Source organism: Crocuta crocuta, unplaced genomic scaffold (genome assembly GCF_008692635.1).
Source record: "Crocuta crocuta isolate KB4526 unplaced genomic scaffold, BGI_CrCroc_1.0 scaffold52, whole genome shotgun sequence".
Lineage (NCBI taxonomy): Eukaryota > Metazoa > Chordata > Mammalia > Carnivora > Hyaenidae > Crocuta > Crocuta crocuta.
Window position 1 is genome coordinate 3,668,055 of NW_027528617.1, and position 21,421 is coordinate 3,689,475.

Below are 21,421 nucleotides of genomic sequence, written 5' to 3' on the forward strand. Positions count from 1 at the left end.
CTAGACTGATAGATGGCAAACCAATTTCTAATCAAGAACAGGGGTCATCCACTTGCCTAAAACGTAGGGGACACACATTTATTTAAAAATAGTTTTATGTGTCTGTAGTACAATCTGTGTTTGCCGAATTTTTATGATTTTGTTATTGCTATCATAATTTAATTCTTATTTTCCATCTTCTCAATCTCTAAGGAATACTTTATATCCAAAAGATAGAAATATTTAAAGAATGAAGGTGCTGAGAACATTCATATACTTGATGAGCATAAAATGATCAAAGAATCATTAATCTTTTTCAATTTAATATAAAAATTTATATTCCATCAAAGGAGAGTTTCTTTGCTTAGGTTTTAGGAGAGACATACAATTAAAAACATTTAATAATAAGTGATATGTTAAAATCCCCTAAAACCTTTTTTTTTTTTTTTNTCATGGTTCATGTGTTCAAACCCTGCATTGATCTCTATGCTGATGGCTCAGAGCCTGCTTGGGGTTCTGTTTCTCCCTCTCTCTCTGACCCTCCCTCACACACACTTCCTCTCTCTCTCTCTCATAATAAATAAATAAACTTGAAGAATTGTTATATATATATATTTAAAAAAGATACATGATGTTGTGATAGAGATATGGTATCCATTAAAGTCAATGCAGATCACGTTGGAAGGTTGAAGTTCATCAAGAATTTTAAATGGAGGTGTGAGTCTTAGCAATCATTAACACTGAATTTCAAAGATGTAGTTTCAATAAAAATATGTCGAGTAAACATAATTTTTTAAAAAATGGGTATGATCTTACACTTTGAGCATTTTTATTTTTGAATGAAAACTGGGCCAAACCACAATGATACATTGTCTTTTCTGGCTGCTCAACAAAATACCATACTAGATCCGTGACTTAAACAACACATAGGGGCGCCTGGGTGGCTTAGTCGGTTAAGCGTCCGACTTTCGCTTAGGTCATGATCTCACGGTTCGTGGGTTTGAGCCCCGCGTCGGGCACTGTGCTGACAGCCAACTCAGAGGCTGGAGCCTGTTTCAGTCTGTAACTCCCTCTCTCTCTGACCCTCCCCTGCTCACACTGTCTCTCTCTCTCCTAGAAATAAGTAAAAATATTTTTTAAAAACCCACATAGTTATTTTTCATAGTTGTGGAGGTTAAAACCAAGTTTAAGGCACCGGCACATCTGGTTTGTGGCAAGGGCCTTCTTTTAGGCTTGCTGATGCCGCCTTCTCAATGTGTCCTCCCGAGGCGGACAGCCGGACGAGGAGAGCAAGCTCTAGTCTCTTCCTCTTCTAATCCTGTATGGGAACCCCACCCCCATGACCTCCTCTAGGACTAGTTACCTCCCAAAGGCCCCTCTACTGACCCCCATCACATTAAAAGTTAGGGCTTCAGCCTGTGAATTTGAGGAGAGCACAAACATACAGTCCATAATGTGTGTTAAAGGACAGTGCACTGAATATCTGTGTAACTTGACAGGCTCCACAAGTCCAGAAACAATGTAATGTCTGCACATAGTTATCCAAGGATGAAGAAAAATCGGAGATTTTTAGGATAAGAGATCATTTGTGTCTGGAGATCATAAGTAAAAATATCTGAACTATAAGTTGCAAATTTCATAACTCCTATTGTTAAGGGAACTTCAATAAGATTTCCCCCAACCAAATAGATTTTTTAAATATAAAACTGAATATCTTAGGAGGCGAAGCAATCAATAATACAACTGTGAGCTTATTCCTGTTTAGGTAAACGCTGGAGAACAAGGCTTAGTAGGAGCTTGCCCACTGTGGTAAAGGCAACCCTCAACCACCCTTTATCAAGTAAGTACACTGAGACCTTGAGCCTTCCCTTCCCAGTGGCCTGGCTTAGGGAGGAAGTGGGCAGGGGTATACTGGAAAAATATACAAAACTTCCAAGTAAGGATATACAGACTGCAAATCTGTAACGGTTAGACCTAACCCTGATTTTATTTATTTTTTCTATTGGATTAAGTAAAATTTAGCTTGAATAATTCTATTTAAATTTTATAATCAGAATCAGGAGAGGATTAAGAAAAATAGAAATATGAAAGCTATAGCTTTAAAATGGTTTCTGTTTCTGAATAATTTTAATTTAAAAGAATTTCTTCTAATGTGATGCACATAGTTCCATAAAAATAATGGAATATCTGTCAAACTGTAATGTTTTTTTCTTGGCTGGAATTTAGTGTAGGGTGCAATGCCCTTTTCATCTACACCAAAAAAATATATTAAAATACTTACTTTTTTTTAACTTCGAACTTAACAAAGTAATTTTTTTAAAATTAAATCTGCCTAGAATATGATAAAAATCAGTGTATGCTAGAAAGTAGATTTTGTGAAGTATACAATTTTATGGTAATATACACTGTTTTATAAATCTCAGCCATTTACTTAGACAATGTTATGAATGTTGTCTAATGTGGGTGTCTGAAAAATGTACTGTGTTAGATGCCAGATAATCTCATTTTGATTCCATTTAAGTTATTCTTGAGATTACCCTAAACCAGTAGGTGAACAAGAACTGTAAAGAAAATCTTAGGAATATTTAATAATAATGACTGTGAGAAATACATGTTGTCAAGTATGTGAGGATATTTGCACTATTTTGGCTATGTAAGACATAACAGGGTATAGGATGAAGACAGAATATTTATATTACCTGCTCTGCATCACTCCTACTTCTGAAGTTTTAGAAGTACTCCTTAGACTAGGCTATCTAATATTAAGTGAGATAAATTATATTAAGAAATTTGCCTCATAATTGATATATAGTTGGCAATCCAAGGTCCTTTCCTTTCCCCCCACATTTAAATAACTTGGTAACTCAGCCTTTGTTTAAATATATAATATAAGTATATTTGTACCACACTGAAGACAGGTAAAAATCAATTTTATTTAAAATAATGGTTTTTAACAACCAAAAATAAGCAACTGAGTGAGAGCAACATTAAAATATAAAACCTCAAAATGAAACAGACAGCATCAGTTAAAAAAAAACAGTGATTACATATGTGAGAATATTCTTTAATGATTCAAACAATAAAAATTCCCAACAAAAACTTAATGTTGTTTTAAAGAAACTGTTTCTTGGGCCCAGAATTCTCTCAGATGAAAGGAAAGCTATGCAGGAGATGATTCATGTAATTGGGTTCAAAATTTCTGCTGAAGCCTAGTTCCCAATACAATAAAGTTCTTAGAGGGTCTTATGAATATAGAGACAAGCCATTTTTCACACAAGCCAGAAAGCACGGGGACAGCTAGCAGAGAGCAAGATACAAACATCCCCTTGCTTGCATTTGTCTTGTGCACATTTTTAATTTACTCACGGGAGACAGCAATGTAGGCTATTTTTGTTCCTTTCTCTTGCCTATGCTTTTCACAACTATCTGAGAGGTAAGCTCGGTTTATCCACATGTACATATTTTCTTCACATTATTTGAAGACAAATACCACAACTCAGTCTTGAAATTTGTTAAGTAATATCAACCATTTTTTGCCTCTTACTGCAATAAAAAGTCATTTTTGGTATTTAGTGGTTCCATAAACAACTCACAACAAACTTTAAAATGAGTTTCAAACTTACCATTTTATGACACTATTTATCCTGCATTGCACCAGGTCTTCAACCATTTCCTAAAACCATTTCCTAAAACACCTCAAAGTGATTCAGAAGGAAACAGACCCTTCAGGGTGAAACAAAATGTATCCATCTTAGTTCTCTACTGTGGACCACAGGAGAGGCTGAAGCCTCCAGGTTTCCTCCAGGGTGGCTGTTGACCTCCCCCCACCCCAGAAGAGGGTTTTTGCCGCAGCTCAGGTGTCCCACACATGTTGCTCAATAAACATTCTTTTTCTCCATCCCAAAAGAGTTTCAGACACTTAAGGTGGATTCTGAGTAGCCATTAATTTGTCTGGGATTCCTTTAATATTTTTTTGACCAGAAGACCTTCTCTATAGATTCCATCTCTAGAAGGATATGAGGTCTTTTTTAGTGATTAAGCTCAGTAATTCAGCTCCTAAGTATTACTTTCATCTCTAGGTTGTTAACTTAAAGTTAGTTATTTTCCTTTGAGTAAATTGGGGTATTGAAGTTCTGTCCTCATTTTCAGGTGTAAAACACAGAGTCCTTAGTGTCATTTTCTCTAGCAAGTTACAGCACAATTAAGACTGGTTTTCAATGATTTGTGTATCATATGTTTATAGTTAAAAGGTTTGGTAAAATGGATAGTTATTTATGAATAAACTTTTGGTTTGATAAAAGCTAGTAATGGCATGTTAAAAGACAGCTTTCTTGTGAAGACATATGCATAGATAACATAAAAGGATAATTTGGGGGGGAAGTTTATAAGTTGTAACAAATGGATCACAAATATTTCAGAGTAACTGTACAAAAAAGGTGATATTTGTCAAAGGAACTGAGGGTCTCCCCTTTGACATGTAAACTGCTTGCATATCATCAATATATTCCTCACAATTAAAAAAAAAGCTGACTACACTATAAATTAACAATTTAGATTTATCAGAGAATTGAAATCACCAGACAAACCACTCCCCTAAACACTGTAAAAACAGGCAAACTCAGAGAATATGAATCAGCTTATCTTAAGTAGAAGCTGCCGGAGCTGGTACTAGGTAGGAACATTTAAATGATGGCTCAGTGCATTACTAAGGGCTAAGTGTGGGCGAGCTTGAGAGTTAAAAACTCCTGGCAACACCATCTTACAGTCTAAGGGAGAGCTCTCATACTTCATGAGTTTAACTCCAGGAACCCTACCAGGTGATTAGACACATGAGGAGAAAAGTAACCATTTTTAAAGAAGCTGAGACTTGCCCATAACAAAGGCATGCTAGCAAGGGAAAAGACTTCATCAGGATACTATTGGATTTGGGAGAAGTGCTAGAAGCCCAACTTCACCTCCTTCTAGCCTTTGTATCTCCCTTGCAAGAGGAGATAGAAAGCTGAAAAGGACTCATGAAGGTAACAGCCTAGGGAGATAGACTTTGAAAAGTGGATGATGGGGTGCCTGGGTGGCTCAGTTGGTTAAGCATCTGACTTCAGGTCAGGTCATGATCTCACAGTTTGTGAGCTCAAGTCCCACATCAGATTCTGTGCTGGCAGCTCAGAGCCTGGAGCCTGCTTCAGATTCTGTGTGTGTCTCTCTCTCTGACCCTTTTCTGTTCATACTCTGTCTCTCTCTGTTTCTTTCTCAAAAATAAATAAACATTAAAAAAATTTTTTTAAAAAGAAAAGTAGATGATGAATTCAAACTTGTACAGGTTGCATTTTAAGCACCCATGACATACCCGAGTTGCATAGGCAGTTCAGGAAAGCAATTTGGGTAAATATATTGTTTGGGAATAATCAGGAGAAAAGTAGTATTTGAACCATGGCAAAAGGTATGGTGACATATGGCAACCTAAGGGAGAGAGGCCAAGGCATCCAAGCCTTGAATCTTAGGTAACACCAGCTCTTAAAGGATTTATAGAGGAAGAGAACTGTATTGAGACAAATAGAACAGTACGATATGTCAGATAAGAAACTAGAGAAAATGGCCTCTTGAGAACTTAAGGAAACAATTGGAGTATTCATTGCAGATGTGGTGATGAACTGAGGGCATTGTTAAGAGATTGATGTGATGGGCAAAAGTGTTTTAGATAAGGTAGGGAAAGATGAACTATAAAACTAGAGAAATATGAAGAAGTCAAGGGAAAAAGAAAATTTAGGGCTAGAAAATGTGATATATGAGTTTGAAGTTTCAGCTCTTGTGATAGAGAATATGCTTTTGCCAATGGAGAGCTCCACTAGAACAGAAATGAAGGTGATTGGAGTTGAGAGAAGTGAGGAACTATAAGCCAATAGTGGACCAGTTCTCATTGGTGACAAGGACATGAACTGAGGAAAAGAAAAGGAAGGATGTGGTACAAGGACAACCAATAACAGTGACTGAGATATTTTGATTTGGCAATAATAAAAGATAATAGTGAAAATTTCTTTCTCATTTCTCTACCCATCCAGCTTGAAATCACATCTTTTTTAAAAAAATACGTATTTATTTATTTTTGAGAGAAAGAGAGCACAAGCAAGGGAGGGGCAGAGAGAGAGAAAGAAAGAGAGAGAGAGAGAGGGAGAGAATCTGAAGCAGGCTTCATGCTCTGAGCAGTCAATGCAAAGTCCTTATGGGGCTCAAAACCACAACTGTGTTATCATGGCTTGAGCCGAAGTTGGAAGCTTAAGTGATTGAGCCACTCAGGCGTCCCAAAATCACACCTTTAATTTTTTTTTAATGTTTGTTTATTTTTGAGAGAGAGAGAGAGGTAGAGGGGCAGAGAGAAAGAGAGAGGGAGACACAGAATTCGAAGCAGGCTCCACGTTCTGAGCTGTCAATGCAGATCCCAATACACGGCTCAAACCCAGGAACCATGAGATCATGACCTGAGCTGAAGTCAATGCGTAACCGACTGAGCCACCCAGGCGCCCCTCAAAGACACAACTTTTAAGTAAGTTTGTATATATACTTTTCATCTTTAAATGCTTAAATGTGCTTAGAAACTGATAATCTGTTTTTTTAAATACCTTGGATAAAAAACAAACAAACCCAAAAATTGAATTTAGATCCTACATTCTTGTTATTCTAATACTCTAAAATATCTTTCCTGTGATTGAATTGATCAATGTTTTCAACTTCAAGGAAAATAACATGACCTCTGGCTCTAAATTAGGACTTGTTAATTCAAAACTGCTCTCTGTATTCAAAGTAAAACCCTAATTTAGGAAATTTGAAAATACAATTAAAAATAATTATAATTTTCATGATTTTTAAATTTAATTAGCAATCTACATTTTTTTCATTCAATCATTTGTTCACTATTCTGTGAAATGGACATACATAGTTAATTCTCATTGTTCACAGTAGTTACGCTTCAGACGTTGCCACATGGAATTAGCAAACCATCGCTCTTGGGGGAAGCACAAGGTTAGGTTCCCGCAAACCTGTGGTCACAACACTTGTCAACTAACCAATACATAAGCTTGTTTGATGTATGTTTCTGTTTAAAGATATTTCCTTTAATATACATTTGTGATTGATTAACTTTGACCTGGTGATCAATAGCACTTTCAACTCATATCTCAGTGACACTTATCTAACACATATATTCTCTTTAAGCAACATTATAGTCTTCTTGCATGTAAAACTGCTGCATAGCTCTTTACCACTGCACTTGGGACATTTGCAACAGCAGAGTTACTAACAAAAGACACAAATGCAGAAAACATAGCACTATATTGACTGTTAAAAGGACAGTTGAAAACTGAAATGGAAAGACCATCCTTTTTTGACTCAGCTGGGAACATACTTTTTGTTTGTTTGTTTAATGTTTTATTTATTTCGGGGGGGGCAGGATGAGCAGGGGAGGGTCAGAGAGAGAGGGAGACACAGAATCCAAAGCAGGTTCCAGGCTCTGAGCTGTCAGCACAGAGCCGGACACAGGGCTCGAACCCATGAAGCGTGAGATCATGACCTGAGCTGAAGTTGGATGCTTAACTGACTGAGCCACCCAGGCGCCCCAAGGGAACACACTTTTTGGACATCTCAAATTTTTTGCTCCTCTGTGCATGTCCCTGAATATGGGAGGAAATGCCATGAGTATTGATTTTGAAGTTAGAAACAAATTTTAGTGAGTAGGCTAAATTACAAATATGAAATCCATGAATAATGAAGAGTGTGTGTGTGTGTGTGTGTGTACATATGTATAATGTTCCATAGGAACTGTTTATAAGATTCTTCAGTCTAGCAAGGCTTTTTGTCTTTTTTTTTCCCCAACAAATGTATATATCAATGGCCTTTCAATCTACTCAAGTTAATAAGTGGGAATAATCTTTGACTTTATCTACAGCACTGAACACAATTTATCATCAACTGTTTGTTAGGATACTTTTGATTGTATGTGACAAAATCAACATGGGTTATTTTAAGTATGGAAAATAACTTTTATAAGCATCACAGATTAACTCAAGACAAGAATCAGTGTGGGCTTCTGTGTTGAACTGTAGTGAAGGACTTGAGTGTCTTCAGGTTCTTTCTTTCCTTTTCATGTTTCTACTTGGGTCTACACATTTGTATCATTCTTGTTACTCATTAGCTTCCTCTCCCACAGTGAATTTATCAAAATATAGCCACCCATATTTTTTGAATGAACAGAATTTGTAGAATAGATACCATTTTCCCCCAGATCAATACTCATCAATCCATAGAAAATAAATTTATTGATTATCAGAAAGAGTCAAACTTCTTTTTTTATAATTAAAAAATGTTTTAATATTTATTTGTTTTTGAGAGAGAGAGCCAAGTGCATGCCCAAGAAGAGCAGGGGCAAAGAGAGAGGTACACAGAGAATCTGAAGCAGCCTCTGCACTGTCACCGCAAAGCCCAGAGTGGGGCTCAAGCCCACAAACTGCAAGATCATGACCTGAGCAAAAGTCAGACACTCAACCTACTGAGCCACCCAGGTGCCCCAGAAAGAGTTCTAAGTAAGCTTTCTGCAACTGAGTGTTTATGGACAAACAGGATAAATTTTTATTCTATGAATAGTATAAAAAGTTTTTCCTTTCTAACTATAACAATGGTCATCTGTACCCAACTATTGTCCTGAAAGAATAATTTGTGTGGCAGTCATACTAGACAGTATTCAAAGCGCTTTAATATGCAGGGATACTTCTGCTAAATACACCTACCAATCACATCATGACATATCTACCCATCACATCTTAGTTTTTCAAATTACAAGATATATTACTGAAAATCTGAAATTAAAATAGAAACAATGGCAAAATCTTATTCATGTGATTTTTAACTATCAAGATTTTACTGATTTAGAATACATTTTTCTTTAAACTGGATAGAATATAAAAATGTATAATTATCCAAGCTCTTAAACCACACTAGTTGTGTCTAATTTATTTTTTAATGTATACCTCTCCCAAGCTAGCTTCTGTTATCTCAGGATACCCTCTTTAGATTATGCTTCCAAACCATAGTAGGGTGTGTGTTAAGGGAAACAAGCTAGGAAAAACATTCATATATGGGTATATTTTCTATAAACATATTTAAAAAAGCACCACTTAGTAAATTAGTTTAGGAATAACCATATGACTGATAATTTATTCTATCTATTAACATTGTTATAAAAAGTTCAAAAGTTTCCCATATGTAAAACTTCCTACACTCCTGTCCCCTCATTGTGAGCTACCCATCTTATTTCCTAAAATTTAATAATTATAATTGAGCTCTAACAACTAGCCTTTTGCTATCACCCATAAAAATGAACAAAACTCAGAATTTATAAGGGGCACCTGGGTGACTCAGTCAGTTGAATGTCTGACTCTTGGTTTGTGCTCAGGTCATGATCCTAAGGTCATGGGATAGAGCCCAACAACAGGCTCTGTGCTGAGTATGGAGGCTCCTTAAGTTCTCTCTCTCTCTTACTCTCTCCTTCCCACCCTCTGCACCTCTCCCCCACTCATGCTCTTTCTCTCTTTCTCTCTAAAGTAATAAATAAACCTCACAATGTATACATGATTTCTCTTTCTAATAATTAAAGAGGTCTGAGGTCTTCACACCAGCATTTATGCTATAGGGTTACATGTTTTGAAATTAATCACTGAATTCATTCTAATCAAATTTTGATAGTTCTTTAGGAAGGGATTTCTACCAAATGAAAACCTAAGCACTGTTTGCAGCTGCCAGAGATTTTTGTGCTTTCCCAGGAATACCTTTGTAGTGAAGTGAAATTCTGCAACCAAAGACTCACTTTCAATGCAGGGAAAACCAGATAAGAGAGAGGAAGGGCAAATAATTCTCCCTGACAAGCACTTAATTAGCATCTTAACAGAGTATCTACACTCCTGAGTAGAAGTTGTGCTGATGCATGCTGTATCTCATAAGGGCAAGGTAACTAGAGTTTCTTTTTTTTTTTGTTTCTTTTTTAAGAAGCTCTGAGTTCTTTTTCTTCAGTAACAGCTGAATGTACAAATAGTATTTAGATAACATCCTGACAGACGAATCCCCTTTGCTGCTCAAAATCTACTTGGAATCATTAGAAATAACCGTCAAGGTAGGTAGAGAATTAAGTGAAGTAGACCTATGGGGAAGGGTTTTATTGTTACAGAGCATTAGATCCATATTTTCCTTGTCTTTTCACTTGTGCATTATCCTAGTTGAGTAACAACTTCACTGAGGAAAACTGAAGCAGTTGCAAGAGATTGACAAGTCTCCCCCCATGGCATCCACCTTCATACCCATGTCAGTTTCCCTACACCTGAGCTACCTCCCTGTTTATAAGAAAGAACTGTTCCTGCACTGGAGTTTTTCCTGAGGCATCATACCATCAGCACAAACACATGTAGTATTTATCCTATCCTAAAACAAAAACAAATAGACCCCCCAAAACTGTCTTTTGTCTTCCTCTATCTCCCAGGTCTGGGTAATTTCTAATAAGTACAGCTAAACTTGAAAAGATTCTCCATACTCAGTGTATCTCCAAATGTTCTCCTCCTATTCTCTCTGAATGCCTTTCATTGATTTTGTTTTGTACCCACTGATATGTCAGGACTATTCTTATTGAGGTAATGATAACCTTTCCTATACCTATCATACTTCTCAGTTGAGGCTCCGTAATAAAAGATTAACAAGAGAAAAGGTTACTAATGTGTATCATGCATGTAAAACATGGGAGTACCCAGGTATGAATAACTCAAAGAGTTAAGCCTTAGAATTGAGGCTTAAATAGCTGATTCAACAAAGACAGTAAATTTATAGAGAAATTATAGAACAAAGTAGTTTTAAACTTCCAGGAGCGGCAAACTGTGGTAAGTTAAATGGGAAACTAGTGCATAAAGGCTGATTAGTAATGTTTGTTATGTAGATTCCTTCCTTGTAGTCTCCAGGCTGATACGTGTCTATCAGATGACTAATTTTTGTTCTTCCTGATAGAGAGGGGAGCAGTCAATATAAAAACCCAGCACTGTGTTAATTTTCTAGCTTCTAGAGGTTACCAGCATAGATCTTTTCCTCTTCCTTGAAAACCAGCCATGCACATCAAATCCTTCTCTCTTCACAGCACTCTGACCTTGCTCCACTATCAGATTTCTTTGTCTGACTCTTCTGCCTTCTTCCTCTTTTAAGAGCTTTTGGGTAACATTGGATCTACTTGGATAATCCAACGAAATCTCCCTACTTAAAGATTGTTGATTGGCAATCTTCATTTCCTTTTTCCCTGTAATTGAACACACCCATATGTTGCGGACGAAATGACACAAAGGACAAGACACACACAAAAGACAGACACAGACACAACTCCGGCCGGAGGAACAATTCTACGCAAGCCCCTCTTGCGGTTTATTTTACACCCTGGTAACTGGATACAAACTGAAATCTACAAGATGCATTCCTTTACCAATTAAGGGCAAGAAGCCAAACACATTTCAAGGACGGGGGGAGCAAAGGGAGGAAGCGACCACAACATGTTTACTAAGAGGCCTGCTCACAATTCCAGCCTCCTCCTTATTTCTAAGGAGGGCATGTTCCCTCGTTTGCGAGCGGACCATTAAACTTGGATATTGTGTGCAGGCCTCCTGGCAGAGCATCCTGTTTGCAGGCATGCTTTGCCCAGGCAGGAAGCCCTGTGTGCAGGCACATCCCCGCATCCCTAACCACGCTTTCTTGTGGTCACTGTCGGGCTCCCACACCATAGGTTCTAAGGATTACAACCTGCTCATCTCTAATAGGATGTCATTTTGCCTACTGCAAATATTATCTTTACCAAATTCATTTAGAATCAATAGATACTCAAAATAAATTCAAGATCTAGAAAGGAAATTAGCATAAAACTATAAAACAGGTAACATTATATTCATTTTCCAAGTGAGGTACTGCAGTCTCCGAAAGAAAATATTGTCATTTGCCCAATCATTTGACTCACATCTGTCCCAGTCTGCAGTCTGTATTCCTTCCATTAATTATGTTGGATAGTATTTGTTGCCTATAGAATATGATATGGAGATGTTAACATAGATGTTAACTTCTTGGTTACTTAAAACCGTCCTTAGCATCCATGACTTCATATATCAGTGGCAATAAATGCCTTCTCCATAGTTTATCTCAGTGCGGTCAGTGGATTTAAGAAGCTTTTGTTGGAAAACAGAGATTCAATCTTTGAGTGTTTTATTATGGTATAGTTAAAACATTAATTCTGTCACATTTATAATGGGAACTTTGTATGAAAGAGTACAAAACACTCCTTGACCTCTCTCTTGCAGTGAGAGTTAATGTGCTCTCTTGTTTGGCTGGGGTTAACTTTAATTAGCAACTTAACAGAGACATTTTGGAGATCTCACTTGCTGATACATAAGAAGCAGGCACTGATTTGCATAATGCATCCTGCCAAGTTCAAGTGAATACAATAGCATAATTGAATACACTTTAGCAAAATAAGAGAATAGAGAAATCTACAAGAATAAATTTGTCAAGAACAAATTTTGTCAGTACTCAAAAGAAATGATATTTTTATATATAGTTCACAGAATTGTTTGTGGTTAAGAATACATATATCATGGAGGTATTCTGTCATGGGCCCCTACAGTTTTATTAACAAATGGCATGTCATATGTGTAAACTGAACTTTCTGTATCTGAAATCAATTTAATCCCATTATCCCAGTAAAAATGTAGCACACTGCTTTGTGTATTAAAGGCATTCTATAAATATTTGAAAATTGACATTTAAACTCAAAATAAAAGTCTAAGAAAGAAGACATTTATATAATAGGGTTAATATTTACAAAAGAAATTCAACTAATCGGTCAAATAAGAAATCAAAAGAGAAAGTAAAAAATACCTTGAGAAGAATAAAAATTGAAAAGTAACATACCAAAATTTATGGAGTGCAGCAAAAGCAGTTCTAAGAGAGATGTTCTTAGCAATAAATACCTACCTCAAGAAACCAGAAAAGTCTTAACCTAACTTTACATCTCAGGGAACTAGAAAAAGAAAAACAAACAAAGCCCAAGTTTAGAAGGAAGGAAATAACAAAGATTGGAGCAGAAATAAATGAAATAGAGACTTAAAAGACGTTAAAAATGATCAATGAAGCTAAGAGATGGTTCTTTGAAAAGATAAACTAAATTGACAAAACTTTAACTAGAATCACCAAGAAAAAAAAAAGATAGGGCTCAAATAAATAAAATCAGAAAATACAGAAATAAAGGATCGTGAAACTACTATGAACAATTATATGCTAACAAATTACACCTGGAAGAAATAGATACATTCCTAGAAATACACAACCTACTAAGAATGAATCAAGATGAAATAGAAAATCCACACAGCTTGATTACTGATTCAATTGCTACTAGTATTCAAAAACTTCCCAACAAGCAAAAGTCCGGGACAAGAGAGCTTTACAGGTGAATTCTAACAAACACTTGAAGAAAAATTAATACCAAAACATTTCAAGCTTTTCCAAAACATGGAAGAGGAGGAACTCTTCCAAAGTTTTTTTTAACAAGGACAGCATTATCCTGGTACCAACGCCAAATAAAGATACTATAAAAAAAAGGAAATTACAAGCCAGTATCCCTGATGAACATAGATGCAAAAGTCTTCAACAAAATATTAGGAAACTGATTTTAAAAATACATTAAAAGGATCATACAGCATGATCAAGTAGGACCTATTCCAAGAATACAAAGATGGTTCAATATCCACAAATCACACAATGTGAAATACCACATTAACAAAATGAAGGATAGAAATCATATCACTTCAATGGATGCACAAAAAGTATTTGACAAAATTCAACATCCATTTGTTTTTTTAAATATTTTAAAAATTTATTTATTTATTTTGAGAAAGAGAGAGAGCATGAATGGGGAAGTCGAAGAAAGTGAGAGAGAGAGAGAGAGAGACAAAGAGAGAAACAGAAAGAGAGAGAGAGAATCCCAAGCAGGCTTCTTATTGTCAACACAGAGCCTGATGCAGGGCTTGAACCCATCAACTATGTGAACATAATGTGAGCCAAAATCCAGAGTCATATGCTTAACTACCCAGGTGCCCCAATCAATGTCCCAACATCCATTTATGATAAAAACTCTCAACAAAGCAGGTAGAGAAGGAATGTACCTCAACATAATAATGGCCCTATATAAAAAGCTCACAGCTAACATCATATTCAGTGGTAAAAAACTGAAAATTTTTCCTCTAAAATTGGGAACATGACAGGGTGCTCACTTTTACCTGTTTCAATCCACATTGTTTTGGAAGTCTTAGCCAGAGCAATTAAGCAAGGAAAATTTGTAAAAGACATCCAAATTGGAAAGAAAGAAGTGAAACTGTCTATTTACAGATGGCATGGTATTACATATAGAAACCCTAAAAACTCCATCAGAAAACTGTTAGAAATCATAAATGGATTCAGTAAAGTTGCAGGATATAAATCAATACATAAAAATCTGTTGCATTTTTATGCACTAATAAAATAACAGAAAGAAATTAAGAAATAAATCCCATTTATAACTGAACCAAAAAGGAAAAAAAATACATAGGAATAAATTTAACCAAGGAGGTAAAAGACCTGTATATTAAGAATTATAAGACTGATATTGAAGAAGACACAAATAAATGGAAAGATATAATGTGCTTATGGATTGGAAGAATTAATATTGTTAAAATTTCCTTTCTTTCCAAAGCAATACAAAGATTCAATGCAATCCCTATCAAAATTCCAAAACTCTGTGAATTTTTCACAGAAACAGAACAAAAATCCTGAAATTTGAATGGAACTTTAAGAGATTCCATAGAGACAAAGCAATATTGAGAAAGAAGAACAAAGCTGGAGGCATCTACTCTTTGATTTCAAACTGTATTATGAAGCTATAGTGATGAAAACAGTAATGTATTTTCATAAAAATAGACATATCAATCAATGAACAGGATAGAGCCCAGAATTAAACCTACACATATATGATCAATTAATTTATGACAAGAAAGTCATGGTATACAATGGAGAAAGACAATCTCTTCAATAAATGGTTTTGAAAATTGGACAACCACATGCAAAAGAATGAAACTAGAACACTATTTTATACCATAGACAAAAATCAACTTAAAATGAGTGAGACCTGAATGTAAGCTCCTTAGCACAGGTCTTGGCAATGATTTTTTGTTTTTAATTTGATACCAAAACCAAAAGCAACAAAACAAAAATTAACAAGTGGGACTATAGCAAAATGAAAAGCTTCTTTGTAGTAAAGGAAACCAACAAGATGAAAAGGCAATTTACTGAGTGGGAGAAAATATTTATGACCAAATTATCTGCTAAGGGGTTAATATCCCAATTATATAAAGAACTCAAACAATTGAATAGCAAAAAACATCCTCTTAAAAAATGAACAGAGGATCTGAATAGACATTTTTCTAAAGGAGACATACACGTGGCCAACATGCATATGAAAAGACACTTTGCATCATTAATCATCAAGGAAATGTAAACAAAACCACAATGAGATGTCACCTCATACTTATTAGAATGACCATTGTAATAAAAAGCATCCTAGAAATAGCAAGGGTTGGCAAGGATGTGGAGAAAAGGGAACTCTTGTGCACTATGTTGAAAATAAAAATTGGTTCAGCCACCATGGAAAGTCGTATAGAGGATTCTAAAAAAATGAAAAATAGAAATACCATATGACCCAGTAATTCCACAACTGGGTATTTATCTGAAGAAAACAAAACACTAACTCAAATATATGTGTACCCCCGTGTTCATTGCAACATTATCTATAATACCCAAGATGAGGAAACAAACTAGTATCCATTGATGAATAAATGGATAAATAAGATAAATATCTCCACACTGTGGTATTATTCAGCCATGAAAAGAATGAAATCTTGCCATTTGTGACATGGATGGACCTCAAGAGCATTACAGTAAATAAAAGAAATCTGACATAAATACAATATGATGTCTTTTATATGTGGAGTCTTTGAAACACACAAAACAAAACAACTATGCTCATTAATGTGGAGAACAGACTGGTGGTTGCCAGAGGCAGGGGTTGGGGGTAGAAGAAATAGATGAACTGTTTTGTTGTTGTTGTTTAAATAAATTCAATAAAGAAGTCTAAATTTAATAAAAAATAAAAATGAATGATATTGACGCTCTTTGTGATGTTAAATGTATGCATTTGTTAGAGAAAATTAGAGAAATGGTTTAATAGCTTACCTGTGGGGAAAATCTACAATAGCTAAATTTATCTGCATTATTCTGAGCACATGAAATTATCGACAGCAACATGCAAAGAAAGAACCTAATGGGACTTTCATTGATAATGACATTGACTTAGATTTTTAAGACTGTTTAGGAAGTTTTTAAAAGTTTACTGTTGCAACATAGTTAGACTTAACTTTGCATTATATCATATGTCAGCCTGAAGCACAGAATAGCTGTAAGTAGAAGAGATGAGTACAGGTGTACACTGTGAGACTGGATGACAGGTATCTATGTAAACAAACTAAAAAAAAGACACTTTTTTGATTGGATGACTTTTTTTCATTGAAGTAAAATCCATGATTTATCCCATAATATAAAAAGAAGTAGAATGCTCTTATAAGATGGCTATCCATTTCAAATGGTGGGAAAAGTACCTTGTCTCTTAGTAATTTAATTATTTAAAAAGAAAACCTCATGGCACACCTGGGTGGCTCAGTCGGTTAAGTGTCCAACTTTAGCTCAGGTCAAGGTCTCATGATCTGTGAGTTCCAGCCCCCTGTTGGGGTCTGTGCTTGGAGCCTATTTCAGATTCTGTGTCTCCCTCTCCCTTTACTCCTCCCCTGCTTGCACTCTCTCTCTCAAAAAGAAATAAAGATTAAAAAAATAAATAAAGAGAAAACCTCAAGTTTTATGGATAGGTGAGCTGCAAAATTTCATTTTGTTCCCCCCCCACCCCCACTCTTATATTCTTCAGAGGAAACAAGAAACAAACTTGATAAAGCATCATACTATGTCTTAGATATTATGGTCATTCTACAAGTATGTGTGGATCACCTACAATATGACAGGCACAAGTATTTTTAAGAGCCTGCTATTTGCTAAGCTGTGCCCTAAATGCTGAGGATACATCGAACAACTCCAGTCTTTTATCTCAAGGATTTTATAGTATACAGATGCCTACTTGGGCACAAGATATATAGAGATAAACATGTATATTTGTACTTCCTGTCCTTAAGGAATCACCTTGAAAAGGCATCAGAAAGCTTTTAAAATAGCTTTCTTTGGAACTCGAAGCACATATTGTAATATTCCAAATGGAAGCATATGACCAATTCTCTATATTTCTCCTCTATGCCTTAACTGAAACCTGGCTGACCTCCAAACACCTGACTTCACTGTAGTCCTTTCAAGAACGAGATTGTTTATTCTCCCACACCCCAAATTCCTAAAGCCATTCCAGCATTCTCCTACTTTCTCTCACCAGTTCTGCATCATTATTTTTCTATATTCATGCAAGAAAAACCCCTTCATCCTCAATGGTTTATGGTATCCAATTTGCCATCCTCTAAAACCGCTTCCTTTCTGCCACTTTTATATCAAATCAGCCCTTCTCTGTATTCATTGAGGGGTTTGGTCCACAGCTTATCTCCTTTTTTCCATCTCCTTTTTCTCTATTTTTCTGAAAGATTTCCATATATAAGTAGAGGTCCTACTCTCCAGTCACTCCATTTATTTGGTCTTCAAATCCAGTCACTTTCATTAGCACTGTGGTTGAGCACGCACTCCAAGGCAGCACACTGGAAGTTACCATCTGAAAGTTTCCCACAGCAGGAATTTTAATATCTCACACAGCCTTCTTCTGTCTAATACCCTGCTCTTCTACCTTTCTGAGTCTCCTCCTAAATATCCTTGGTCTTTGACTGAATTGATCCTTTAGCTCCCCTAAAACCCTGCTTCCTTCCCTAAACTTTGGACATTTTGAGGTTCCTAACCTCCCATACTTTCTCTGAAGCCCTTGTGAATCCTTCACGCCATGTTTTTCTTCTCTGTTAACCGACTCATGTCCAACCATCAGTCTTCCTCTCCGTGTATCAGTTTTCCTCACATCGTTGCTGAGCAATGCAAGAGAAAATGTCACGACCACATGATTGTTAATTCTAGAAGAGCATTCTCTATAATCTTAGGTGGTCTTTCAATACAAATAAAAAATGAACACTTTTGGTCAGCTATGTCTCCCATTTCTTCCCTCCTTCTTCCAGCTCTCACAAGTACCAAGACAATCTTCCAACAACTCTCCCCTTAGTGCTGCCTGACCCGGCTTTCTGTTAGTTGGTGACTCTGCTTCGCGCTTAGGTGTCAAGTCTCTACTTCTTATTATCTTATTTTCCCTTTTAGAGAAAAAGGGGCCAATAATCTGGATCTAATGCATGTCCTCTCCAGAGGCATTTTGCTGCATTAATAATCTCTTTATGTATTAGATTATTTCTTAGTGTGTATAAAAACGCTCATCTCTTCCTTTGGCAGAAGAGATGGGGTATTTCTCCTTAACGCTCATCATTATAGCACAAATGTTTTACTGGTTTTTGTTTTTCTTTGTTTAACCAAATTTCCCAAAAGCACAATTTATATACAGTCATTGTATTCCCTCATGAACCATTCACTTTTCATTTTACAAGAATATGGCTCTATAGGGGTGCCTGGGTGGTTTAGTCGGTTAAGCGTCCGACTTTAGCTTGGGTCATGATCTCTCGTTTAGTGGGTTCGAGCCCCGCGTCGGGCTCTGTGCTGACTGCCAGCTCAGAGCCTGGAGCCTGTTTCAGTCTGTGACTCCTTCTCTNTCTCCCCCCCAGAAATTAAAAAAAAAAAAAAAAAAAGAATATGGCTCTATTTCCAAAAGACCCCCACATTTTTTCTAGGGCCCTCGCTCTACCTAGAATGTGTCATGAGCAACTCTTTTCAGTATAAATATATATTAAGAAGCACTTACTTTCCTACATTGTAATTTCCTGTCTGTATCCCCTGACAAACATATAGGAACCATGTTTTGTCAAAATTGTAGTCTGACTAGCAAGTGCTAACACAGCATGTACTTGAATATTAGAATGAATGCCTATATCACCACAGAAAATGAGCCTAATGTGCATTATTCCTATGAATTCTTAGAAAGCTATGAATTCACTGAAAGGGTGTTATGATCATTTAATCTAAGTTCCCAATTTTCTATGAAACCCTAAAAGTCTTGTCTCCACCAATTAGTAGTAACCTTATAAAGTCCTTTCCCTTCATTGCCTTATAGGTAAAATCAAAAGATTAGAATAGACTATAGTCTCAAATTGTTTTGAAATGGACTTGTTTCAAGTATAATTTTCAAACACAAACTACATGTCACTTGTGTAAGTGATGTTAGTATACTTGCCTGAGGCAAGGTCAAGGTGTGACCATTTAATTAGACTCCTTGACTCCTATCCTTGGAGTTCTTTAGAGTAGTTGCCAATGAATGAACTGTAGAAGCTAGACTTGCTGCCAATTCAAAAGGGTTCTAATTGTTTCCACCTCATTTCTTGTTGTGTGTTGCAAATAGGGAGATAAGAGAAATTTTTTAACCTTTTGTAATTTTGTGACAATGAGTGATGAGAAGAATCAGATATCCATATTTCAAATATTGCAATAAAATGATTATGTTCCAAAGAAGATTTAATTTTACACAAATATACCAAGAAATAGAAGTAAAATAGATAAAGAATTTTTTAAATGTGCTGCACTGTTTTAGTTTAAATCTAAGTTTCTTTTTCTCTGCAGATTGGACACTGTTCTATTTTTGCTGCTCAGGCTATCACTTTCCTAAAGCAGTTGAATAAGCCCCAGAGGACAAAGGTATCACTCTGAAGGGCATGAGCTTTGCAGTAGGGAAGCTATTGGAATTCTATTCTGTTGACTCAGTGTCTCCTTAGATCAGATGAGTGAGAGAAGCTGAGCCTGTCAGCAGATTTACGCCCACTGCGCACACACATACCGAGTCAAACAGGGCAATGGTAACCCCAGAGTTCCCGATTTATGGACAGTCTCTCCAACTTGAAGGGTAACACTGAAGACACCATTCAGTGATCTGCAGCAATTCTCGCTGTCAATATGGATTTTTACAGAAGAGTGTATGTGGCCTAAAGCAACAATGGAATAGTAATAAAATCGATGTTCCATGCTATGGAACACAAAATATCTAACCCCATTATTTAAATAGAATCAAACCCAAATGCACAATGTCTAAAAATACAAGACTTTAAATTTAAAATTAATAAATTTGATGCATTGCAAGCTCCTGAAGCTTCAGTGAAAATGACACTATATCCAAGTGCTATCTTCCGTGTGATATAAATTGCTCCAGTAAATTTTGGAAAAAGTGACCTACCCTCCCACAATGAAGATCTTCTACTTAACCCTTAGCTTCCCAAACAACTAAAGTGACACCATATTTTCCTAGCTTTCAAATTATATAGGATTTTATTGTAGTTTTCAAGTTCAATAATATTGAGTCTAAGGCTCAATGTAAAAAGTATCAATAAAATAAAGAACATAAAGTTGATTGTGGCTGCACCAACTAAGTTTGTACCTTATAGGGTCAGTTTTCTCCCTTTAGACAGAATTAATTGAAATGTTCAGAAAAGTAGAATTCTATGCTTACTGAATATTTCTATAGAAGAAGAGTCAAAATTTCCCACCATTGATAATGTATAACTCCATCTAGAAACTTCAGTTATCAGGAAAAGTGTATTTTTCAGTGGATACAATGACTCCTGCACAATATCCTTGACATCTTAAAAAATAGTCTTTCCTGTTACCCACCATCTTTTACCCTTCAAAGGCCCCAACTCCCATATTTTTTATTGAGATGTAATTGACATATATTAGTTTCAGGTATTATGATTCAATATTTGTAGATATTGTGAAATGATCACCACAATAAGTCTAGTTAATATTCATTACTACCTACAGTTACAGATCTTTTTCTTATGATGAAAACACTTAAGATATACTTTCTTAACTTTCAAATGTACAATACAGTATTATTAATTATAGTCACCATCATATATATATACACACACACACACACACATATATATCACTAGAACTTAATTTATTTTAAACTGCAACTTCTTACCTTTGACCAGTTGACTACAGTGGGTGTTTCCTAGTCATCTTATTCAATTATGAGATTAAAAAGTTACAACCAAAGGTGTCAGCCCAGCTATTTCCCATTTAGCTTCTGTGTTCCATAATGATTTGTTACAAATACTATATTTCTTGTTGTTTCCTCCCCCTAAGTGGAATACTTTGTGTCTTACCTGTAGGGTTTCATTTC